This window comes from Giraffa tippelskirchi, chromosome 1, assembly GCF_054371585.1.
Source record: "Giraffa tippelskirchi isolate mGirTip1 chromosome 1, T2T-mGirTip1v1.2.pri, whole genome shotgun sequence".
Lineage (NCBI taxonomy): Eukaryota > Metazoa > Chordata > Mammalia > Artiodactyla > Giraffidae > Giraffa > Giraffa tippelskirchi.
In genome coordinates, this window is record NC_137275.1 from 118,305,179 (window position 1) to 118,332,227 (window position 27,049).

At 38.1% G+C, this 27,049-nt stretch overlaps 1 long non-coding RNA gene across 1 annotated transcript in view; it reads right to left on the reverse strand.

The window, feature by feature from the left end:
- Window positions 1–1,525: 1,525 nt before the first annotated feature.
- LOC145537237 (uncharacterized) overlaps window positions 1,526–27,049 on the reverse strand; it is a 128,513-nt gene continuing 102,989 nt past the window's right edge. The window contains exon 3 of the long non-coding RNA XR_014076310.1: window positions 1,526–5,265. This is a non-coding gene — a long non-coding RNA (uncharacterized LOC145537237). The remainder of the gene's footprint in view (window positions 5,266–27,049) is intronic.

Genomic DNA, 27,049 nt, shown 5'->3' on the forward strand with positions numbered 1-27,049 from the left:
AAAGCCCATTAAAAATTCCCCGGGAAAGAGAAACAATCTGGGTAATAACGTCTGACCTTTCTTGGTTCTTCTCATCCATGGTTCATGTAGTTTCACTTGTTCATAGGATGCCGCACGCAGATGCCTGGTCCTGGAGTTTCAGACCAGGCTTCCCAGGGCCAAACGCCTGCCCCAGAGCCGCGCTCTGGGTACAGTGTGCAGAAGCGCTGCCCCAGCGCACCTCCACTTAGGATGGCGGCCCGCCTGCGCAGAGGCTGCGGGAACTGCAGTCTTAAGCGGGAGCAACGCAGCTGTGCTGGCCCCCAACAACTCCTGCAAAGCAGCCCTGGACCCCACGGCCTGTGCTCTAGCGTGCCAGCCACACTTCTCCACTGTGTTATTGAAGAATGACGTTTTCCTTTGCTTTTGAACCACACTTCGTCTCTTTCTACTGGCTCTGACAAGACTAGGCAGGACACTTGTTGGGGCCCAACTCGAAACGGTCAGTAACAAAAGGAAATGTTGATAAATCTGTAGGCAGATTTTTGTTTACTTGTATACCGTCGATCCAAAGTGGTCTAAGTTAATTGTGTGTGGGTGCTAAGTCGCTTCAGTTGTGTCCGACTCTTTGTGACCCCATGGACTGTAGCCCGCCAGGCTCCTCTGTTCATGGGATTCTCCAGCCAGGAATACTGGAGTGGGTTGCCATGCCCTCCTCCAGGGGATCTTCCCCACCCAGGGATCGAACCTGCGTCTCCTGTGACTCCTCCACTGGCAGGCAGATTCTTTACTCGTGAGCTACCTGGGAATTAGAATCCGCCTGCCAACACAGGAGACACAAGGGAAGCCCCTAAATTAATTACTTGGAACCAAAACGCCTTCAAGCGAAGCACAAGGACTTCCTAAGAAGTCATATAAAGTTAGAACTTCCCTCATAGCTCTGTCGGTAATGAATCTGCCTGCAATGTAGTAGACCCTGGTTCAATCCCTGGGTAGGGAAGATTCCCCTGGAGCAGGAAATGGCAACCCACTCCAGTACTCTTGCCTAGAGAATTCCATGGACAGAGGAACCTGGCAGGCTACATACAGTCAATGAGGTCGCAAGAGTCGGACACAACTTAGCGACTCAACAACCAACCATGAAAAATTATACAATAACAACCACAGCAAGCAAACACATCATAAAATTTGAAAACTCTTGTTTGTAGCAGCTACAAGATCAGAAATATTTTAGGCAGAATTTTTATTTATCTCTTGCCTAAGTGAATATTAATACACAATTTATGCAAAGGTATAAAGTCTGTGAAAGTTTCCTTAGCTTCCAGGTTTCTCTTTCTGTGTCCTTCCTCCTTTCCCAATATTGCAGCCCTCAAGGACTCCAATGGCCTCTTGCTTGTTTACTCTCTCCTGCCTTTCCAGTATCAATTTATAACTGAGGGCATGGCATATTTATGAAGTGAACTTCATTGAGGGTAGGATGTTTCATGAGCCAGGCCCTTATCATTTGAGCCTTTTAACCTCACAGAGATAAAGGACTATCTGCTTATTTGTTTGTCTCTGCTGATCACCTTTATTTGAAAGAAAAAAAAAAAACACTCTGATCAGCCTCAGTCTAGGAAGGTAAGCATAATCACACTCAGCTGGGCTGAACAGAAAAAAAAAGGTTATAATTAGGACTGTTTCTCAAACCACAAATCATTTGAGAATTACCTGGAGTCTTTGTAAAAATGAAGATCCATGAGCCACATTGCATACCTATTAAATCCTGATTTCTGCTGGAGAAACTCCACAGTTGCCCCAAAGTACAGATGATTCTCAACAGCTGAGCCCTGAGAACTACTACTTGAAGACAATGATTCAGCATCTATTCATATGAAAAAGCAGTGTCACAACTGAATGCATTTTTTTCTGAAATAAACTTTTCCTATGATGTGTGCTTAATTTTTCTTCAGCATGCTATTTCTGTTTTATTTTCTGTAATGTATTATTTAGCTTAGAGAGATTGTTATAACAATCCTCTTTAACAAAAAGCCCCCACTGGGCTGGTTTTACAAGTAAAAGATGATGTCACTGACATCTCTTTTAGCATCTCTGATCTTAACATGTAGTGGAAATTAAATTAATGAAAACAAAGGCCATCAAAGGGATTATAAATTAATTTTCTCTTCACTCAAATGAACAGCAGGAGAAAATAATTTTTGCTATGATTGAAAATGACATCATGCTGTCTTCTACAAAATAGCATCCTCTGAGTAATTCTATTTAATTTTTTTTAAATTTAGTTCATTTTAAAACTACAGTAGATTATTTCGAAGAGGTTTTTTTTTTCCAAAAAACGTTAAATATTGTTGGCTTCATCATCTTGTGCTTTAAGTTAGAGGAATTAAATGATTATGTGGCTTTCTCTTATAATATTTTTTCAATTTAGGGTAAATCCTCCTGTGCTCAGTCACTCAGTCATGTCTAACTCTTTGCAACCCCATGGGCTGTAGCCCAGCAGTTTCTTCTGTCCATGGGATTTTCCAGGGAAGAATACTGGAGTGAGTTGGCATTTCTTTCCCCAGGGGATCTTCCCAACCCTTCCCAGGGATCGAACCTGTGTCTTCTGTATCTTGTGCATTGGCAGGTGGATTCTTTACCACTGAGCCATCTGGGAAGCCCACTTAGGGTAGATCATTTTACTGTAATTAATTCTGTAACTAGGAAAAATCTGGGTTTGGGGAGAGAGTAGGTATTTAGCAATTGTTTACCTAAATCAGACAATATCGGGGCTTCTACTGCTGGTTGACTACAAAGAAATCACATACACACACACATAAACACACACATAAACCCCCCTGCTTTTACATGAACTGGAAGAAAGTTAAAATTTGCAAATTTCTCTTACTTATTCTCTAATCATTTGCAAAGTATAAAGTGTTTGGTTATGACTCTGGGGCAGGGGGTTGAGAGGAGAGAGTTGAAGAGGAGAAATAAATGCATCTCTCTTTTTTTTTTTTTCTCAAAGAAAGAAACTATACTAAAATTTATACACTGAAAGGGTTTTCATCTGCTCATTCTACTTATGGTAAGAAAACAAACCCATCAATTCTTTCTTGAATAAAGTGTGGACAACAGTGATATCTTAGAGCCATCCAATGTTCTTGGAAATTTAGGAAGATGACCTGAACACAAACTTCCCATATCTCATTAGGGGAGTCATGCTATGTGCCCTATAAAGTTTTCCTAGCTGGGGCATACATTTCACACACAGACACTACACAGAGTAAAGTTTGTTTTGACCACTACATTCAACAGAATCACTGAATGGAAATCACTGTTTCCATTGTTTCCCATCTATTTGCCATGAAGTGATGGGACCAGATGCCATGATCTTCATTTTTTGAATGTTGAGTTTTAAGCCAGCTTTTTCACTCTCCTCTTTCACTTTCATCAAGAGGCTCTTTAGTTCCTCTTCACTTTCTGCCATAAGGGTGGTGTCATCTGCATATCTGAGGTTATTAATATTTCTCCCAGGACATCCAGTCTCATGGCTTAATATACCATGTGCTGTGCTTAGTCACTCAGTCATGTCCTACTCTTTGTGATCCCATAGACTATAGCCCACCAGGCTCCTCTGTCCATGGGATTTCTCCAGGCAAAAATACTGGAGTGGGTTGCCACTCCAAAGATCCTCCTCCAGGGGATCTTTCCAACCCAGGGATCAAACCCAGGTCTCCCACATTGCAGGCAAATTTTTTACTGTCTGAGCCACCAGAGAAGCCCTAATACACCACATTCTCTTTCAAAATCCTGTCTCTAGCTTGGACCTTTGCCCTGAAATTTATATACATATATCTAGGCTTATATATTCAGTCGTGTCCTACTCTTTGAGGCCCTATGAACTGTAGCCCACCAGGCTCCTGTGTCCATGGGGATTCTCCAGGCAAGAATACTGGTACAGGTTGCTGTGCCATCCTCCAGGGGCTCTTTCCACCACCCCCAACTGAACATCAGAAAAGACCTGATTCTCTCATCTCAGTTAACAATAATATTCTTCCAAGTTCCTCAGTGCAAAGATCTTGAGTCCTTTTGTTTCTCTTCCTATTACTCTCTACATCTAATTCATCAGCAAACTCAGCTGTACCTTCAAAACGTATCTAGAGTCTGACCAGCTCCTTTCAAGCCCACTACTACCACTCAGATCCAAGTCACCATGATCTCTCCAGTGGGTTATTTATGTAGGTTTCCAATTAATCCTTCAGTTTTAACCCTTGCTGTTTTTTAGGCTGTTCTCAACACAGACGCCAGAGTGGATCTGTCAACCAGATCATATTTCTGTTCAGAATGAAATCTAAATTCCTTTCAATGGTCTATGAGGTTTTACAAAACATGCAACTCAACAATCTTAGATTTTTCATGCTACCACCTACCCTCTACTCATTGCTCAAAAGCCATGCTGGCCTCTTACTATTCCATAACCATGCCTGCCCATGTTCCCAACGTAGAGTTTTTGTATTTAGTATTCTTGCTTGGAGAATTCCATGGACAGAGGAGCCTGGAGGGCTACAGTGCATGGGTTGCAAGAGGTGGACATGACTTAGCGACTAAACCACCACCACCACCATTTGTCTTTCTCTTAGCCTGGAATGCTCTTCCCACAGATATTCCCATTATTGGCTCCCTTGGTTCCCTTAGATCTTTACTAAAAGATCTTCTTAGTGAAGTTTTCCCTAACTACCAAATTTAAAATAGGAATCACATTTACCTGGATTCCCTCTATCCCTGCTTTATTCTTCCCCAAAGCACTTATTACTACTAACATTTTATATATTTTACTATATACTTACATCTGTGTATTTGTTTCTGGTCTTAATAGAATATAAATTTCATAAAGGCAGGCTATTCATTTTGTTCCTTTCTATATTCCTTATTCTGAGAAGAGAGCTGTCTAGTAGCTAGCTGTTCAATATACGTTTTTTGAGTGAAGGAAAAAAACAGTATCCCCTAGAAATATGATGGTATCAACTTCTCCTTGATGAAAAGATACTTCACTTCTTTCCACATGTTTGTGCTTAAAAACCCGATGACAGAAATGGTTTCAGAAGGAGAAAAGTGAAAGAGAAAGTCACTCAGTTGTGTCGGACTCTTTGCGTCCCCTTGGACTATAGTCTGCCAGGCTCCTCTGTCCATGGAGATTCTCCAGGCAAGAACGCTGGAGTGGGTAGCCATTCTCTTCTCCAGTGGATCTTCCCAACCCAGGGATCAAACCCAGGTCTTCCACACTGCAGGCAGATTCTTCACCAACTGAGACACAAGGGAAAGTAGCATAATAAGTCGTTAGCATTCTGCTCATACTTCTTTTTAAAAGACAGTGATATGTTAACAAGACCTCTCATTTTTACTAAAAGTTGCATCATTTAAAAACATTATTTTGATTATCTTCTAAGATGTGTGAAAGTTGAACATACCCATCAATTACAGTAACTTTAAATGAACACTGATAATTTTAACAAAAGCAAATTAATCTCACTTTTGTTTATAAATTTATTTGTTTTAATGGAGGCTAATTACTTAACAATATTGTTGTGGTTTTGCCATACATTGACATGAATCCGCCATGGGTGTACACGTGTTTAATCTCACTTTTAAAAAGCTAATAGAAATATGTGATTTTAATTTATTAAAGTGATAGTTAATTTGTTTAGAAGAATTAAGTTATTCTCCTGAAATGCTTACATTTATCAACTTTGCATGCTCAGTTGCTAAGTTGTGTCCGATTCTTTGCGACCCCATGGACTGTAGCCCATCAGGCTCCTCTGTCCATGTGATTTTCCAGGTAAGCATATTGGAGTGGATTGCCATTTTCTCTTATAGGGGATCTTCCCAACCCAGGGATTGAACCTGTGGACCTGTGTCTCCTGCATTGCAGGTGGATTCTAATTTAATGCTTCCATTAAATTAGATGGGCTTCCCTGGTTACTCAGGGGCAAAGCATCCACCTGCAATGCAGGAGACATGGGTTTGATCCCTGGGTAGGGAAGATCCCCTGGAGAGGGAAATGACAACCCATTCCAGTGTTCTTGCCTGGAAAATCCCATGGACAAAGGAGCCTGGTGGCTACAGTCCATGAGGTCACAAACAGTTCAACATAACTTATCAACTAAACAACAACACAACTAAATTAGATGAGAGCTCAGTTCTCTTATACTGTCCACCACTACTTCCCTACTGCTGCTGCTAAGTCACTACTATCCTCCACCTATTAAGTGATATCAAATTTTTCATTAACTCAACGAACACTGCTAAGATTATTGTGACTATCTTAATATTGTTTATCTGACATTACTTTGTAAAAACTCTGGCACTCATATTTTTAATTTTTCAAAGATTTTTTTTTATGATAGTTCATTTTCATAGATATGGATTTTAATTTGAGGATAAAATACCTTCTCTTGTGTGTCTTTCAAGAAGGTTTTTTTAGATTTTTTTCCTACTATCTGCCTTTTCTTTTTTTTTATATCAGATCTTTCTGTTTTGATCCCTTTGTCTTGACTGAAGCACCTTTAGACTATATGGTTAACTTTGGCTGACCAGTCATATTTAAAATCAAAGCTTTACAAAGCTGATTGGATGTTCTGTGTCTAGAGGTGGCGACTGTTAATTTAAGGCTTCACTATAAGGTCTTCATGTGGAAAGCCATTTTTCTTTTCCCACCTTTTTTTTTAACTTTAAAAAATCCTCTTCTGTCAGTATCTAAAGGTCATTTTTCTGTGACCATTTAGATAAGAAGAATACTTTCTTTCACCCTTGGGGACATAGACTTCATTGCCTGCTCACATTTTAGAATTTATTTGATTAGTAAGAAAAAGAGCTGATGCCTCACCTTGCAGATTGGCTCTTAATCACAATTTTTAAAGATGTCACACACATCCCTGGCTAATGTTTCCTGACCAGCCAATCTGAAAATAGTCACTCTCAAATTATATTATCTTTAATCTTCTGCATAATTCTTGTCACTATCTGATATTTTTGTTTACTTGTCTCTTTATATTATCTCTATTCCCTTCTAGAATGGTACATAAGATCTTATCTGTTTTGTTCACTTCCTAGTACATAGTGTGTAGCTAACAAATATCTACCAAATGAATAAATGATTATATGAATGAATAGGATTTGAACTCCCTATTAATAAATTTCTCCAAAGAAAAGATGCAGATTGGGAGAGAGTTGGGAATGGAGGACAGAATTGCATGACTTACCAGTTGTATCTTCTGTCTCTTCCACTCTCAGTTTCTTTAAAACCAGTGCCCATATTTTTTGCCCAGCATCTCAATCACATGGTCTGGTGAGGTTTATGGCCCCAAATTCTGTGCCTATTTCATTCTCTGTGCAGATTAGTGGTTTCCATGGTTATCCACACTACACAGCTACTCAGCTACCACTCACTCTTCTATCAGCTCTGTCTTCTTGCTCTTCTCTTAGTCCTGAGGAGTTTATACTTCTTTTATCACTTTTACGTTATTTATGTGGGAGAATCATAAATGATCTAAACAACTGTGGTCTTCCCATCATGCACACCTAAAATCAGAGTACTTTGATATGGAAACTGAGTGTTTTATTTTTCTTCTTTTCTTTGTCTCGCTATAAGGAGTGGTTGCCATTTATTCACATCTCTATATTCAAAATAATCTGTTAAAATTGCAAATATGATTACTGCAGACTCCTTGTCCTCTTAAAATACTTCAATGACTTTGCATTGCTTTTAGGATAAAGGCCTAAATGCCCTGTTCCTTGTAGAATAGCCCTGTGTTGCCCAGTCTGCCTCTCTGGTCTCAGTTCTCACAGTTTTGGACAGCTAAGCAGGGCTCTTTATTTTAGGATCTCTCACATGACTTAGCTCTTCCTTGCCATAAACTTTTAGCTCTCCTTCAAAGTCACTTCCTCAGGACATCTTTCCTTGACCTCCCAGACTAAGTAAACTCCTTCTAGTCTCCCACTGAACTGTTATGTTTTATGTGTAATAGCACCTAACATAGCTGTGCATGCGTGCTAAGTCACTTCAGTCGTGTCCAACTCTTTGCAACTCCATGGACTGTAGCCTGCCAGGCTCCTCTGTCCATGGGATTCTCCAGGCAAGAATACTGGAGTGGGTTGCTATGCCCTCCTCCAAGGGATCTTCTCGACCCAGGGATTGAACCCATGTCTCTTATGTCTCCTGCATTGGCAGGCAAGTTCTTTACCACTAGCATCACCTGGGAAGCCCTAATATGGCTGTAGTTGATTTTTCAACTTGGCATTATGTTATCAAAACTAGAGAGAGAGAGAGAAATGTTAACCTCCCTGAGGTCATTAACATATGTCCACAGCCTAGTCTATTTGGCATGATACAGGTTCTCAAAAAATATTTTCTGAATGAATAAATAAATAAGTGCAATCAAGCACACAGTTCTAAGAAAAGACAAGAAGCAAGCCCCTACAGAGCACAGAGATCTTTGTCTTTTTGATCCTTACATTGTTTATTGGCTTCTAGTGTGATCATACATCTTGCTCTAGCCTTGGCCAGTAGGAGAATTTAGTAGCTTTATATGCAGTGTTACCACTGACTGGTATTTTTTTCTTGACATTCAATCTTTGAATGTAAATTTGATTCAAAACAGGTAGAGGTTTTAAAACTCCAGTACTATATTTGTCCTTTTGTGGGAAGCAACTGCCAAATGAAACTAGCCCTAAATCTTCTGAATTGCTCAATTCTATCATTTCTACTACTATATACCATTGCACCAGTGGTCTCTCAATGAAAGACTTGTTTTAATGATTTCTAAGAATTCAAAACATGGGCCTAGGGTAGTGATTTCAGGTATATCACAATGGTGAATTAACTCTCATCTTAAAAAAATACAAAATCTACTATTTTATTCCACAATTGGAAACAGAAATCAAGTTTGCCCCAGTGTATCATCGTAAGAATTCATATCAAAAACAAACAAACAAACAAAAAAAGAATTCATACCATCAAATCAGGCTGTCAACAATCTCACACTTTGTCTACCAGAATTTGTGAAAGGCACTGATGACAAGAATCCTTATTAAGGTGTGAGCTAATGATAGCATTAAAAATTGAACCATGAGAAGCTGACCTTACTTGGGAAAACATAGGAAGAAAGCATATGTAATTGTGGCACTGAATTTATGATTTTGTGCCTTTGCTACTGTCAGCTATGTAAGGAAAATAAGCAAAAGCACTTGCTTGACCCTTTTATGAACAGTGTCTCTCCTTTATCTCATCCTTTAGTGATCCATGCATGACTTAAGTAGGTGAACTCTAAGGAAAAGCCATCGGATGCTCTTCAGGCCATAATTTTGTGCAAAATGCTTCTTTCTTGACAAAGACAGAAATACAGACAAGAAAGAATATCAGTTCTCAGGTCTGAAATTTCCTCACTGAAGAAGGTAATTTTCTTGCAGTGAAGACTTTAGATGGTCAAGTTGTTTATTACTATATGACATGAACGTACAAAATGGAGCCAATAAAGGGGAAAAACGGCTTTAACTAGGAAAGTTGTGACAAGGACTCTTATTTTCTTGGTTTCTATTTTTTATCTGCTATTTTCTAAGGAGGAAATGTAATGAACAGGCATTGAGCTTGCTGAAGAAAACATTTATTTTCAGCTACTTACCTGGTATCTTTAATTGCTAATTAATTTTTCTTTAATTAACAGGGACATTCTTGAGGTGATTATCTCCAGAATGTTTTCTGAATTAAAAGGCAATCTTTCTTAGACCTTGACTTGAGGATATCAATGTATAACTTGTATTATGTATAACTCTGAGGTTTATACTTTGCCAATTCCATTAGTCCATAAGAATGCTATTCTTTTGTGAGACAGAATTCTTTCCATTACAAGACCTGTGCTTAATAAATTAATAATAGGATCACTTGAAATAATATCAATGCTACTTTATATTTTAATCATGTAAATCATATACTTGGCATGTTTGCATGTAATCAGTCTGTAATCAGATAAGAAAAGAACAGACACTTAATTTGAGAGCTCATTTATGTGCCATAGATAGGTGTATTTGTGTAATGCTCTTAGTCTAATCTGAATACCCATCTATGAAATGACAAAAGATCACTGAGGTAGATTTCTTTGTTTAGCCTTGAAATTCTGCAGAACGTATAACTTTGACAATCACAAGAGAAAAATAAACTGATTTGTGAGTTTTATGTTGCAGTTAAATAGGAACATGGTTCTCAAGTTCTCCAGGGACCTGCAGGGCACTCCATCATTTTCCCTTGCCGTCTGACACCTTAAAGGAAAGATAAAGTGGAGATGAAAGGACTTACTCCAAGGAAAACTCCAAGGTGAGTATCAAATGCTGTCAACTCTCAAGGAAGTTGAAATATTATTTCTACATAGATTTTTTTCTGATAGAATTCTGCCTTTCTAGAAGCACACCACTTAATCAAGGAATCTGAATGCTGGTGTTCCCCTGCAGTGATATTGTACCCAAATGCAGTGCACTGTGAGAAAACTAATTAACTTTGACTTCACTGCACTTATCCCCAGAAGACTCAGCTCTCTTGTCGTTTGGGTAGAATAATTAAAGAAAAATAAAATTTCCCCAAAGAGAACAACTTTTGGTTCAATGCTGTAAAACAGAAATGAAATAAATTGTTACCTTGGAAAGAAATGAACTGCAAACTCTTTCCATCTGTTTATTTAGGAAGGAAGGCAGGTGACCTCATCTTCACTGCCACAGATGATTATTAGCTCTTTTGTTCTGACTTCTGCAGCATTGTGACTTGCTCATCTGTCAACAGCTTCACACACTAGGCCTGGCTGTGCCTATCTTTGCCAAATGATGGGTAAGTGAAGTAGGATGCCCCAGAATGTGGATGTAGTGATCTATGTCAACCTCCCAGACAGCTTTGTTACATTTTTAACTGCTGCTCAGAAAAGGACAGGAGAATTTAAACCTCCAGGGCAAGACCCAATCACCGAATCTCCAGCTCAAAGCCTGAAATGTCATCCCTAATCAATCAGTTGTTAGGGATCACAGAACATTCTTTTAGCTTTTATTCTGAAATTGGCTAGAGATTGACTATAATGTGAACAAACCAGAGATTATCACACATTCCATCAAATTTACTTTTGTGAGATAACTAGTGTCATTTGTGGCCAAAGTCTTGTTAATTGGATGGAGCACTTAGATGTTGAGTAGAAGATAAATAATTTTTCTAAATTAGAAGCAGTTTCATAAAGATAAAGTCAACTTTGTAAAAACCTTTGAAAAGCTCTAATCTCTTTTCACCAAGTCCCTTGAATTTCAAGACTTTCTGGAGTTGTTAATTTAAGATAATAGGAAAAGTTTGTGAACCTTATGTCTTTGATTTACTTTTTAGGCTATAAATAAAATTTATACAAAACAAACTCACCACTCACATTTACAGTGATTGACAAAAGTGAATACAGGAACCAAAGGGATTTCTGAAGGATAAAAAATTACCCTACTTGTTTCAAAAACATTTTAAAAAACTGTTTTAATCGTTAAGCATTCTTATTTGAAGCTGGCAATAACTTGTGTTGCTCGGCTTTGACTTGACAACTGAAAGCAGGTCAGCAAATTTCTGTCTCCACAAACATTCTGAAGCTCATGTGAGATCTCTACATGGTAACCTAAAGTTACACAATCTTGGTAAACTCATAATACTTGAGAATAAGAATAGTGCTTTTGATACTGCTCCTGAAGGTCAGATTACAAGGAAGGCTGACATTAAAATTCTGTTTGAACCGTCTGTCAGCTCTTCCTTCATGGCTTAAAACATGAAATAAGTTTTTGACCTTCAAAGACTCAAACAAAAACACCATATGTCTTTGACATTTCATGCTCAATAGACAATGTTTTCTGTTTTTCTGTTCTTAATTTTGGCAACATTTTATTATTTGAGGCCTGCTGCTCATGGGACAACATTCTTTTGCTTTTGCTCTCAAAACCAAGGACCCAGCTAATTAACATAGAAGATAAAATAGAAATTGATGTTGGAAATATATAACTTAAACTCAGTTACAGGAAATGTTAACTTCCAAAGACAAAACCTGAAGAAACACCATAGAATGTTTGGCTATCTGCCTCCTTGGAAGATGTGGCAGGGAACCTAACATATTCCAAATATATTCTTCCATTCAAGGATTTAAATTTAAATTCTGGACTCTCAAGTCAAACATTTCAAAGGAATGTTCCTGTGGACTCTAGGGATGACTTCGTCTCATCATATGTTGGGTGTACAACCAGTTCAACAGGGCTCAGGGCAGATACAGCAGCATTATGTTAGCAATGCCGTACACTAGCCCGGTATATTTCCTCCATTCACCTAGAAGGGAGGGTTCAATCTGGCCTCTGTGCCCTCAGGAAAGGACCATCAAAGTGATGTGCATACAGGTGTGGGGGTGAGAGGGGTGGGGTAGGGGAGGTGGGGGAGTCAATTTTCAACTTCTGAGTTTCAAAATTAACTCTGGAAATACATTGGAGGCAATAGTTTTAAAGAAAAGGTTTTTGACTCTCAAAAGGCCAGAGACTTAAAATAAAAGGCCAGAGGCTAAGGAATCAAAGTATCAAGTTAATGCCAAAAAGAACATATTTGGAAGACTAGAGAAGGTATAAGACCAAATTATTGTTACTCCAGTGATTTTAAAATATCCCTCTGAAGCAGAGGTTAAACTGAATTTAAGAATTATCAGTTTGAGAGAGTGGTATGGGCTCTGATAAGAGACAAACACGGGGCAGCAGAAGCCCCTATAGGTTTGAGGTCCACAAGTAGAAAGGACTTGTGTTCTGCTTCCCATGAGGAGCCCTGGAAGTGACAGCCTTGCAGGATTCTCACCCACTACCTAGTGTGCACGTGTTAGCATAGAGATAGCTAAATGGACGACAGTGCTGGAGACAGAAACGTTTGGCCTGTCACAGTCCTAGGATAGTGTGGCAGAGAAGGGCAACATTTCATAAGCCCCCCAAAGTGAAAAAGGGAAAGTTGCTCAGTCATGTCCGACTCTTTGCGACTCCATGGACTATATACTCCTTGGAGTTCTCTAGGCCAGAATACTGGAGGGGGTAGCCTTTCCCTTCTCCAGGAGATCTTCCCAACCGAGGGATCAAATCCAGGTCTCCTATACTGCAGGTGGATTCTTTACCAGCTGAACCACAAGGGAAGCCCAAGAATACTGGAGTGGGTAGGCTATCCCTTCTCCAGCAGATCTTCCCAACCCAGGAATTGAACTGAGCTATCAGAGAAGCCTAAGCCCCCCAAACGGGGCAGAATTTAGATAAGAAGGGTGGGAAGGGGTGGGAGGTGGGAGGGAGGTTCAAGAGGGAGGGGACATATGTATACCTGTGACTGATTCATGTTGTTGTATGACAGAAACCAACACAATATTGTAAAGCAATCACCCTTCAATAAAAATAAATACATTTCAAAAAAGAGTTGGTGAACTCGAAGAGGCCTCAAATAACAAGCAACAAGTTTGTAGAAATAAACACAGCTATCACCACAGACAAGATTGGAAACTGAATGTCCAGCGTGTCATCATGGAGGGCTGGGAGTGACCAGGAGCGGACACTGGACCACAGACCACAGATGCGATGGCAAGTAGATGACACACGAGGACCAGGCTTTCCCACAAGGCTTGGCCTTAGTACTATGGAGTCACCCAGAGCTGAGATACAACCTGGGAGAGAGGGGAGAGGGAAAATTCCAAACTGCTCAGGACTGAATGATCAATGGCCACAGGATGGATCTTGAAGTGTCAGGAAAGTTCTGTTATAGAGAATATATTTGTCCTAAAATTTCCATTTTTGCACATGCTTGTGGTCCAAGCTCATACTCACTTCACGTGTGAAAGACTAACTTGAGTAGATCAACTGCTCTCTAACTAGATACAGGAAGCAGTCAGTAAGTTTCAAGATTACAGAGGTAAAGAGAAAGACCTGAGGAAAGAAATAATGCTATTTTAAGTCATGTACTGTAGTCTTCTTCATGGCTACTTAACATGTCAATATTTGCATCTCTGACACAGGATTTGGCAATTCATGGCTCCTGAACCAAATCCAAACTGCTGCCTGCATGTTTTGTTACAGCTTGCCAATTTAAATTGTTTCAATATTTTCAAATGATTGTACACAAATCAAAAGAAAATCATATAAAATTGTCAATATCTGGAAATAAAATTTTACTGGAACAGAGTCATGCCCACTTGTTTATAAAAGTAACTTACTACAGCAAAGTTAAGTAGTTGCAACAGACCATATGACCCTGACAGCCCAATATTTTTGCCATCTATTCATTTACAGAATAAGTTTGACAACCCTAGATATAGTAGGAAACTTCCAGGTAATTGAACATACACAAAACTCAAACTCATCAAACGTGTTTACTAGGATTCTGTGGCAGTTGAATATTAAACCATTGCTTAATTTGAGTGGGTGGCTGTATATACAGGGCTTCCCTGGTGCTCAGATGGTAAAGCATCTGCCTGCAATGCAGGAGACCCAGGTTCAATCCCTGGTTTGGGAAGATCCCCTGGAGAAGGGAATGGCAAACCTCTCCAGAATTCTTGCCTGGAGGATTCCATGGGCAGAGGAAACTGGTGGGCCATAGCCCATGGAGTCGCAAAGAGTCGGACACATCTGAGCGACTAATACCCACACACATTGTATGTAAAGGTCAGGAACAGAGTCTAACATACAGTAAGCACCATCTAATAGATAGCTAATCTTCTCATTTGTAATCTTGTATAATTTGAAATTGTATTTTTAGCTGCTGCTAGGATTTACTTCTATGGTTTCAATATTATTATTTTATTTTTTAAACTCAACAAACCAAGTTTCCATTCAATTTATCAGTTAAAGTAAAAAGTCATCTAAATGTTGCAAGTCAAACTAGTAAAAGTCAATCATCATGCCTTGTTTACTCTGAAATATGGACCTAGATTATGAAAAGATATCACTATTGTTCCAATATTGTTTCCAATAGAATAATAATGGTAACAGCAGTTAGCTGTTCCTTCCAAATGTTAAGCATTTTAAATGCATATTTTCACTTACCTCTAATGACACCCCCACAAGGTAGTGCTATTCCAAATCTATAAATGAGAAAAATGGGGCTCAGAAAGACCAAGGAACTTGCTCATAGTTGTGGTTCATAAGTGGCAGATCCAAGACCCAAATACTCTATAAATCTCAGGTCTCCCCTGTAAACTATATCACTTTTTCTTTTTTAAAACACTTATTTATTTTATTTATTTATTTATTTTAATTGGAGGCTAATTACTTTACAATTTCTAGCTTCAAGTATCATTCACTATTCTACTCAGTCTTCTTTCGATAAAAACTGCCATTAACAAGCTGGTTAAGGAGACCTAGTAGTCCAATTGATGACTGGAAGCAAATTTAATTCTGTCAGACAAGACCCTGTGTGTTAAATAAATTCACAGCCTTGCCCTCTTCAGTGCCACCCAATCGCCTCTTGTGGGCCCCAGCAGTTTGGGTTGTCTGTTGGCTTCCTTTGGTGACAGTCTGTAATATGGCAAATATGCACTTACCTACCGATTTTTCCTGTGAATAACCCTGTCATTCAGACATTGTTGTCCTGACCTTTGCTTGTCAGGAAAGTATCCTGACTGCTGTTCTCTCTAAGAAGGTAGCTTGACTGAAGAGATTAGTGAGTCCTCACAGCCCTTGACTTTAACCAGGAAACTGTCTATTCTTCCCTGGACATTTTGGTTTTCATAACCCCGTCTTTTTGATCCTCAATGAGCATACTCTGGGCATGAGAGGCTTCGGTGTCCTCTTCAAAAGTCCACTACTTAAAGTCAGAAAGAGAAAAACAAATATCATATAACATCACTTATATGTAGAATCTAGAAAAATGGTACAGATGAATTTATTGACAAAGCAGAAATAGAAACAAAGATGTAGAGAATAAACGTATGGATACCACGTGGGGAATAAAAGTGTGGGATGAGCTGGGAGACTGGGATTGATATCTATACTATACATATTAACACATATATACACATATATTGTATGTGTGCTCAGTCATTTCAGTCCCGCCTGACTCTTTGAGACCCTATGGACTGTAGCCCTCCAGGCTCTCTGTCCGTGGGATTCCCCAGGTAAGAATACTGGAGTGCGTTGCCATTTCCTCTTTCAGGGGATCTTCTCAACCCAGGGATGGAACCCACATCTCCTGCACTGGCAGGTGAGTTCTCTCCCCCTAGTGCCACCTGGGAAGCCCCATACATGTCTGTATTACTGTGTGTAAACTAGGAACTAATGAGAACCTACTGTGCAGCACAGGGAACCCTACTCAGTGCTCTGTGGTGACCTAAATGGAAAGGAAATCTAAAAAGAGTGGATATATGCATACGTGTAACTGACTCAGTTGCTGTACAGCAGAAATTGACACAACATTGTGAAGCAACTCTACTCCCATTTTTTTTAAGTTCACTACTTAAAAACAGAAGATAACTCAATACTTTCAACCTAATTTTCTAAATTAGCTAATTTATTAGCTCATCTGAGAGTATATTCAACTGATAATTGTTTTTTCCCTCACACATACTGCCTCAAATTGAATTTGCCAGGCTCTGGTGGTGTGTTTGGGACTTTTCTCTCTGCCAAACTAAGATATTTTTTCAATGTGTTGATTAATAACCACCACCATGTTTGAGGCTTTATAAGACTCTGTACAATTGTTGCTTAATAGATCTTTCTTGGCAGCCTCAGAACTTTTTTATGATCTTTCCAAATATGTTTAAATAATTTGATTCATTTCAGCATAAGGTTGAATAAAGCTATATGCTAAGCAGACACAAAGTGAAGAATATATCATCCCTGTCGTGGGGGTGCTTTGCCAGTTAGAATGGTACTAAGTTAAACTCAGGGCTTGAACTCAAATACACTGAGCATAAGAGTTGAATTGTGCCCCCCTCCCTGAAAAAGATACGTAAATATCCTAACCCCTGCTACCTAAACGTGACCCTATTTGTAAATAGTGGTTTTGCAGATGTAATCAATATAAGATGAAGTCATGAGTGTGAACACTAATTCACTATGACTGGTGTCCTTAAGAGAAGATGGAAGTTTAGACACACACACAAAGGGACAATGCTATGTGAAGACAGAGGCAGAGATTGAAGTTCTGTTGCCATGAACCAAGGAAAAACTAGAGCTGCAAAAAACTGGAAAAGGCAAGGAAGGCCCCTGTCCTAGAGGCTTCGCGGGGAGCATGGCCCTGCTGACCTCTTGATTTTACACTTCTAGGCTCCAGCTCTGTGAAAGAAAAAGTTTCTGTGGTTTTAAGGCACCCAGTTAGGGGCACTTTGTTATGGGAGCCCTAAGAAACCAATGCTGTGGATATACAAGTCCTATACATAAATGACTATGGCAAAAAGTGAGGGCTCAGAATCCTAAAAGTGATATAAAAATGTGAGGAAGACTCAGAATTGGGAATCCAGAAAAGTTTCCTGGGACAAAGACACAAGATATAGATATGTAGGAATAGCAAATTTCAGACATCTGGAAACAGGGAGCAGTGCTTTCTAGATGAAGGGACAGTCAATTGCATGGATATTGAATAGTAAAAAGGAGAAGCACAGCATGATAAGGCAAAAGGAGAACTGAATGCAGAAGCTAGGAGGACATTGGGACTAGATGGTGTAAAAGGTTTGAATGCTGAGGTGTTTGCTCTTAGGGAAATAAGGAAACCATTGAAGGTCTTTGAGGAGGTGAGTGATAACACTAGGACTTTGTTAAAAAAAAACACAAAAAACACTTTTTGTAGGATAGACTGAAGAGGAGAAAGATTTGGAGACAAGGAGACCAGTTAATAGGCTATTATAGTAGCCCAGAATACAGGCAATAAGGAATCGATCTAGGATAGCTGTGATGATAATTGAAAGAGAAAGAAATATGAATATAAGACATTCTACTTGTCTGTCTGTGTCTGCCTTCTTATACGTGGCTGTGTCTCCTTGAGGTCATAGACCATACTGCTCTGCAGTCTCAAGGACTGGGTCCAAATGCCAGCCCCATACCATACTAGCAAGTTCTTCTCTGGGTGTCTCTCTCTGTAGAAGGGGGATACAAGCAATGTCAATCACATGGATTAGTGTGAGAATGATACAAAGTAATGTGTGAAAAGCCCAAGAAATGTTAATAATTGTTATGATTATGCCACTCTTAATTTTCATTGATACATGTTTTGTGTAGTGCTTAACACATAAAAGATATTTTAAGTCTTTTGAATAAATTAATAAGCTAACAGATGAAATATATGGAATGAAGTGGGTGCTACTGAAAAGAGATAACAAGGGATTACTTGATGGAACAGGCACTAAAGAGTCAGAAGGGAATTAAGGGAATCAAAGGAAAAATTGGCCTTGGAAAGATAAAGGACTTTTTGCCTAAGTATGTATATACATTTTGAGAGCCTTTGAAAATCAAGCGTTTTAACTACTCATACTTGGTAGTTTTGGATCTTGATCTTATTTTTTGCTGTTTCAATATGACTAAAGGTACACAGAGCACATCTGATGGGGCTTTCTCTAGATCAATGAAGATCAAGGAAAACCTACTTGTTATATCCTGAGAACATGCTGTTTTACTTTCTAAATGTAATAGGGCATAGACAGTATTTATAAAGGTCATAGGATGTTTCTTAATAAACATGCATCATTTGCAATATAAGGAGAAGAATTATATCTTTACAGATATTAAAATATTTCCACCTTCTAAAGCTCTACAGTAGATTTCACAAAATACAGTGTATAGTTGCTTTACTTGACATTTAAATAGTCGCTTTCTTGACTTGACAGTTGGGGCACCAGTATATGTATGCCACTGTGTAATTGGTCCCTATTGCTTACAACTAGATGCAACTAAGAGCAATATACTTAATAATGACCCTGCCAGGAATAATTTAATACAGTAGATGAACTATTAAGGTATCAGTATTGTGTGTTAAGAAGTAGTATCTAAGATAAATAAATCTAGTTAGCAGCATCCAGGAAAAGAGCTCTGGGAGAATGGAAAGCTATAGTGTATTTTCATAGTCTTCATATTTTAGAACAGGATTTCTATCAGAGTTAAATGTGGGCCATTTCAGAATCAAAAACAATCAAAAGTTAGAGTTGGAAAGGAAATTAAAGATTCCTTTCAATTCTCTAATGTGTAGCATTAGAGAGCCAGGAAATTTGCCCAAGAACATGAAAAGGAAGAGCCAGTAGGACTGTGCTGGTTCACTGTTTTAAGGCTGGCATTGTGAAGTATCTGGTGTTCAGTAAGTTCCTGTGTGTCTGTGTCTGTGTGTGTGTGTGCTCAGTCATGTCCGACTCTTTACGACCACATGCACTATAGCCTGCCAGGCTCCTCTATCCATGGAATTTTCCAGGCAAGAACACTGGAGTGTGTTCTACTCCAGAAAATCTTCCTGACCCAGGGATCGAACCGATGTTACCTGCATCTCCTGCACTGGCAGGCAGATTCCTTACCACTTTATCACCTGGAAAGCCCCTTCAGTAAGTAGTTACCCTGAGAATAACCAACTAAATAAACACTTGATTGAAACTCTTGTATTCTTACAGCTCAAACATTAAACATAATTGTGCCTTTCCATTTTGAATGAGGAATTACAAAGAATATGTAATATGCCATCTTTTTAAACAAAAAAATTATTTCCCTTTAGTAATGCTCTTTAATATTTATCTTAATGTCTAAGAAAGAAACTAAAACAAAAAGTGCAAAAGTGAACTCAAGGATGATTTGAGCTACCAAAAACGATCATTTTAAGTGAGTCCACCTAAGTTGAGAATGAATAATTTTATATTATTTTATGTAAAAAAATCAGTTATATTTTAACCTTGAAAACTGAAACTATGAATTATGAAAATAAGGTGATTTAATTGGTATCTTTAAATTTCTTGTTATAATTGCAATTTTGCACTAATTTTTCGTACAATGACTCAACTGTTCATTGATTTGTATAAGAAATATTTATTTTAAGAAAATTGTGTTGTGGCATATTCTGCCCTTCAAATTTGAATTTCATATCACAGAAGCAAAGAGGCTCATTTCTGTTTTCAAGATGCACCTTTTAACGTTTTGGTTTTCATCTTGTTCCCTAGGGAAAGCCCATCACTACAAACCATGTTGCTTCTTTCCTCTGACTTGAGTCTCACATTTTATGGGCTGTGTATGAGAGCCAAGTGGTTTTCCCAGGTCACTTTGTAAAGCTTGACTCTTGCACTTTTACTCTTCAATCAAACTGAATTGTATTGTTGGATAACATAGCAACCGATAATCTTCAAAGCACTGATTGATTATATAACAAGATGCTGACTGACATCAATACTGGTGTTAAAAAAGGAAGGATATTCCACTGGGCATTAATTTTCTTAGTGCTTAGTTGCTAATTAATATTTTAATTTAAAAAATATTTTATATTGAAATCTAGTTAATTTACAATGTTGTGTTAGTTTCAGGTAATCACAGCAATGTGATTTAGTTATATATTTGTCCTCCTTAACACAACATGATTGTATATTTTCAGGTAACAAATAAGTGGATGATACTTTTGAACACCAGAAATCATATGATGTTTTATATAAGGTTCCAGGAGATGTATTGTTTGTGCTCAAAGTATCACAGACATCACATTCAAATGGAATTTTCTGAAAAGCATTAATTGCATTTGATTCATCTTAGAATGATAACCCTGCCTTACTTCAATATCCATCATCAAAACTGTCTAAAGATTGTTATCTCTGCCACACCCGACTTCTACAGATTCACCCATCAAAGTCGTTTTTATAGAAAGTTTCCACTTTTCCAACTGAATAAAGTTCAGAGTCCATAAGATAAAAGGAATTTAAACTTAGAGAAGGTGACATTTCTTCCATTAGCCTCTAAGAATAAAGTTCTCCCAACCTATTTTCAGTTTTAATTTTACTTTCTAAAGATTTAAGAGTGATTTCACCAACAAATACATATTCATTAAGACGGCCTTTTGGGGCAAGATGAAAGTTATGCTATGTGGTTTAATATACTAGTATTTATATAATTTATATAAAATTATGTATATTTGTTTTATTCCCTAAACTGCACTTTAAAAATGACAGGCTGACTTCTTAATGGTAGGAATTATAAGCCTTCAAATATCCTAAATGACTACATACTACTTGCATATATCTTGACTTAATTTATTACAGCCAAAATAAACAAAGACTGTAAGTTGAATAAAAATAACTTTGCCACCTTTCTTATATAACTTATCTGGTTGTGTAATTTACAGAGAAAGATTACATTAGAAGAGTCCTAGTTTATGATTTATTCAAATACTAAGAACCATAATCCTAACAGCAAGAAATGCAAATCCCTGTGATTATCCTCCACTCAGTATAGAGAAAAAAATGTTTTCTGACTGGTCTATTTTATATAAATTCTGATAATACAATTTCATTTATTTTTCCACATAAATTTCAACATAAGTATTCTGAAAGTCTTTTAAAATTAGTATACAAATTAGTATATAAAAATGCATGACTTGACACACAACATTGGCAATAATATTTGATGAGCTTTCCTATAATTAAGAAGAACCACTCTTTTATTTCACTTAATTTAGCTGCAATCTAGCAAGTATTTATTAAGCAACTGCCTCAAAGTAGCAACTGTGGGGATGTGAAAGGGTATAAAAGTTACTTCCTCCCTCAGATTATAATCTGTGGCTGAAATAATGCTTACAGATCTGAAACTATCACAGACTTAAGAGATGAATTATAGTTGGCTCAAAATTGAGGGACCCCCCCCAGACAGCTACCTAGGTGCCCCCAACTCTTTGGTATCCCCTTCCTTTCAATATGTAAATACTATAACTTTACTTTTTCTCATGTGCTATGAAAAACCCAATCACCACTCCAATAGATGGGAATTATTGGTGAAGCATTTCCCCTAGTGTCCTTTGACTTCAGTTTTCTGATTCTATTCTTGAATAGTTTACACTCAACATCTCACTTCTACAGCTGCTACCCTTGGTCTGCACAGCTTTGCTCCCCACTGGCCACCGCTTGAATTCCTTCACTCCTTCAGGATACCACTGACACAGGACAAAGTTTTACTTAAGGTCTGGCATAGCAGAAGTTGGGGCTTTCAGCACAGGACAGACATTAACATAAAGCTAATAAACGTATAGGTTCTTCAGCCTCTCCCAGGCATGGGTAACGTCTCATTGTCCATGCTCCCTTAGAGATATTAGCTACATTTTTTCAGACTCCATGTCATCTCTTCTCCAGTATTTCCAACTTCCTACCCTCTCTCATATACAACCTCAGGTAATCCATATTTCTGTTCTTGAATTTGAAGACTTTGGCAATCTTTCAGTAATCTATGCTACAAGGAAGCTTCACTATTCCCAAAGAGTCTGTTGAGTTTTTTCCCTAAAAAAAGAATCATCTCCCCTTACATGAAAAAGCTATTTGTCTAGTATATGAAAAGTGGTTGTAGTCAATTCCTGCTTTGCACATAAATTTTCATCTTCATATTTCATGAGTAAGTGAGGATCAGTAAAAGAGAGTTCTCTGCAAGCTATTTTGTCCATCAGGCTTCGTGCAGAACATGGGAACTGGGCCAAATGCAAGGGTCATTAGTATCTGAGTAGATTGAAAAGAGAAAGATACACAGCAGAACAAACAAATATGAAACTGTGTGTGATTCACGTGGGAGAGGGAGAGAATTACTTAACGAGAATTGAGAGGTGGTGACTGGTGGAAAATGAACTCAGAGAAATAGTTTGGTAGCCAATTATAGCATAACTAGAGAGCATGAAAGAATTTAAACTTGGAATAATAGAAAACAAGAAATAGAGACTTTGTGGGATTCTTAACAGAAGTGTGGTGAAGAAATATTTGATGTAACAGAGATGGGTTGATGGAATAAAGGCCTAGCGGCAGAGACATCACTCTATATGATATAGCGGTAACTGTGAGGGGAGACAGGAAATGCGCCATCCTGGCGATCCTGGAAGGGAGGACACTTGTGAGAATTGAGAAATAATGCAAAGGATCCACCTGCCTAGGCTTAAGGCTGCACACAGCTACACAATCCTGATGCATTTAGCAATGAGATGGGACAGAGAGGTGGATAAGAGAGAAAGAGCTATTTACCCTCCAAACCGCAGGGGTTGTTATCAAAGCTACAATTTAATGGTACTTTTCTACTCAGTTTGCCTCTCAAGATTTTTCCTTTGTACCTCTCTAAACTTATGTAACACTGTTAGCATAATTTTAAAATATGTATATATCTTAATCTTTTACAAACTATTTTTGTTGTTTCTTATAGCAAAGACAATAAATATTGATTGAAGAAAATGTATAAAAGAAACATAACATAAAAACATCAATGATCCATCATCTAGAGATATATCTGCTAATATTCCTTTGGTAAATATACTGTATTTTTAACAGAGTGATGTGTTTAATTTTGTCTTCTGCATAGTTCACTTGTTTTTTAAACTATGGCTTCTACAAAAGCTTTCTTTTTTTTTTTTTTTACAAAAGCTTTCTTAAAAAGACAAATTCATTAAGCTTTCTGTCCTTCGGTTTCCCCATTTAAACCAATAAAGAAAAGAACACTTGATATTTTCTGGGTATTGCCAGGGCAGAATGGTTAAAGAAGGAAAAGTGGGAAGACAAGTTTCTGAAAAAGACTTTCAGTAACAGAAATGCGTCTCAGGTTTTGTGATTCCATTCTTTTTGGCCCATGACATTAACCTTCTCAAAAACTTGATGTTTTTAAATGATCCATGTTTAATAAAGAGAAGCATTGGGAAAGTATATGAAGGCAAGAAAAGATACTTTGTACCTTGAATTTTCACTGACTCCAAGATCCGCAAATGTTTGTTTTTTAGGTACTAGATTCAAAAGAGAGGTTTTCTTTCTGCCTCCTATGGTAGCCAGGAATGAAAAACCATAATAAAATACAACTATTTGAAATCAAAGGCAACAGAATATTCTGGGACATCATTTATTTTATTTAGTAACTCTCGCTATAGAAAACTCAGTAACTCCTACAGGGACCTATTCCTTAGAATGGAGAACTATTTTCTGTCCATAAATGATGACATTATTTCTAAAGAAGAATGACTTGTCATTATCTTCTCAGGGTTCTAAACATAGTCCAATTTAAACTCTGGTATAAGTTGTGATTTTTTTAAAACAGTATAACCATTGCTTTTCTACTCTCAGTTCTGACAATAAAATATATTTCTATTTTCAAAAGTTTTATAGACCTTAACTAATTCCTGGAAATAAAGTGTCTAGGAGGAAAGAAGGAGCTACCTTGGTTAAGAATCTTGGGGATTTGAGGTGAGATCTGGTGAAAATTTGTCAATAACTAGTGTATTGACCTTAGGAAGGCCATTTAATCTCTCTATATTAAGACTTGATGCTAATATGCTTTCAACTATTCTTCTCATTTAGCTAAGCCATCACTTACACAGAATATTAGCAGAAACAAAAGAAACAATAGTTTTTAAGCACAGAGCATATAAAAGAGTGTCTACATGCTAAGCAGAGTTACCCACCCCTTATACAGAGAAGTCAAGTTGTCCAAATGACCCACGGAATGACTTCACTTCACACATTTGGAAATAAGATGCCTAGTGATCTCGGAGCAAAACAAAATAGCCACACTTTTGACCTTTTCAGCATTCCAAAATGCTTAGGAGCAATAAATAACTTGTTTACTGCTTACAGTAAACACATTGCCTCAAAGACATACAATTTCACTTCTTAGAAAGAGGAGAAATAGGTCAAAGTCATGCACGTGTAGTTCTGTGTGAATATCCACTGATGCTTTCAAATTAGAGAGAACTTTCAAGTCATAATCCTCAACCTCCTGTTCACCTTCCCTTCCCTTGAAGAGGCTATCACTCTAGAACTTCATCCCATGTAGTGCTTTTATTTCCATGAGCTGAAAAGGGCACCCATCCAAGAATATACCTAGAACATACCAAAACAAGGAGGGTGGAGGATAGGCAAAAAAAGAACCAGCTATAAATTTGTCATCTGGTCCTGCAACTTTCAGCATAGCCTTAAAATTTCAACATTATATTCTCAGCAATACCACTCTTCAGAGTTGTGTGCTATCAACTTACAGTTTGAGAAGAGGGCTATTGTTCATGCATTGTGAAAGGAAACAAAGGTTAGGTCACCAGAGTGCAGCGGGTTTATTTTCTGATAAGTTAACAAACATTTATTGAGTACCCACTATATGCCCAGTGCTGTACTTGGTCCTCCTGGGAAAACATGAAGATACATTAGGTTTCAAGAGCTTTCATTTAATTAAGAGAAGAGATGAAAATACATCACATAGGGGATGCCTAGCAGACAAAATGAGGTCCAGTGGGCCAGCAGCCACTGGATCACCTGAAGTTAGTTAGAAATACGGACTCTCAGACTTCTCTGGTGGTCTGCTGGTTGAGAATCTGCCTGCCAACGCAGGGGACATGTGTTCTATCCCTGGTCTGGGAGGATCCCACATGTCACAGGGCAACTAAGCCTATGCACCACAACTACTGAGCCCAAGCTCTAGAGCCCGCAAGCTTTAACTACTGTGCCCGCTCGCCCTGGAGCCAAGGCTCTGCAACAGGAAAAGCCACCATGATGAGAAGCCCACACATCACAGCTAGAGGAGGACTGTGTGCATCAGTGAAGACCCAGCACAGTCCAAAAAACTAAAATAAAATAAAAATTTTAAAGGCACCTCAATATTGCAATTACCTCTGGCCTAACTCCCAGCTACTCTCTTGTGCAACTGTAATAAAATATGTATTTTTAAAAAAGAAAATAACAGGGGCTCACAGGCCCCACCCCAGCCTGATTGCATCAGAAGTTGTAGCTGAACAAGATTCCCAGGTGATGCACAAGAAGGTGTAAGAAGCGAGGACAAACAGAACAATGTTTTCTCCCCTCACAAATCTATGCCACAACGCTAGAGACGGCCACACATCCAACCCACATGCCAAGACTGTGAACATGCATGTTCACGAAGGACAAGGAATCATTTAAATGAAATATGCCTAGAAAGCAGGGCTTCCCTTGTTGCTGGTCAATAAAGAGTCTGCCTGCAATGCAGGAGACCCAGATTCGATCCTGGGTTGAGATCCTCTGGAGAAGAAAATGGCAACCCACTCCAGTGTTCTTGCCTGGAGAATCCCATGGACAGAGGAGCCTGGCAGGCTACAGTCCATGGGGTCACAAGAGTCGGACACAACTTAGAGTCTAAACCACCACGATGCCTAGAAAGCGGGAGAGACACAGACAGCCTTAGCAAAGAGGCTGTTGTTCATTTATTAGTGCCACTGGAGTACCAAAAAACCTGATTATCTAGCTTGCTACTTATAAACCTCTAAAAGGTAAAAATTACTTCTTTAAAGTGGGAGAAAAAAAAAATCTATTGTCTGAAATTTGTCTACATTACAAAGATAGATAGTATCTGGAGGTTACTCAATACTGTTCATAAAAAAACGTTTCTGATTTAGTGATTATGATTCTTCTTTCTTTTTTTCTGGAATTAGCATATCTCTATTTTAACAAAAAGATATATCAGTCAAGAAAGATTTTACTCAAAGGACATTTCAGTTTGTATATAAGGAGGAAAACAGCATCAGGGTGAGTTGTGAAAGGCTAAAACATGTAGTTTAAGTACACCCTAAGCAATATAATGTCAAAGCACTTTCATATTTTTTGGAAATCAACAATAGGTAATTTTTTTACTCAATAAGGATAAACTTAAAAACCAGTTCAAAAGTGATGACTGACTTTGGCATAAAACATACAACATTTGCTTTGTGTCATTGGACCATGAAGGAAACACCTAAGAATTTTCAGTGATTACTGAATTGCTCTTCACAGTACTGATTACACTTTGTACTATATTGTGCAATTAGGTCAATGTATAATTATTATACATTACCATTATATTACTATCTTATATATTTGTTCTTTATTCTTTCAGATTCATTAAAGAATCA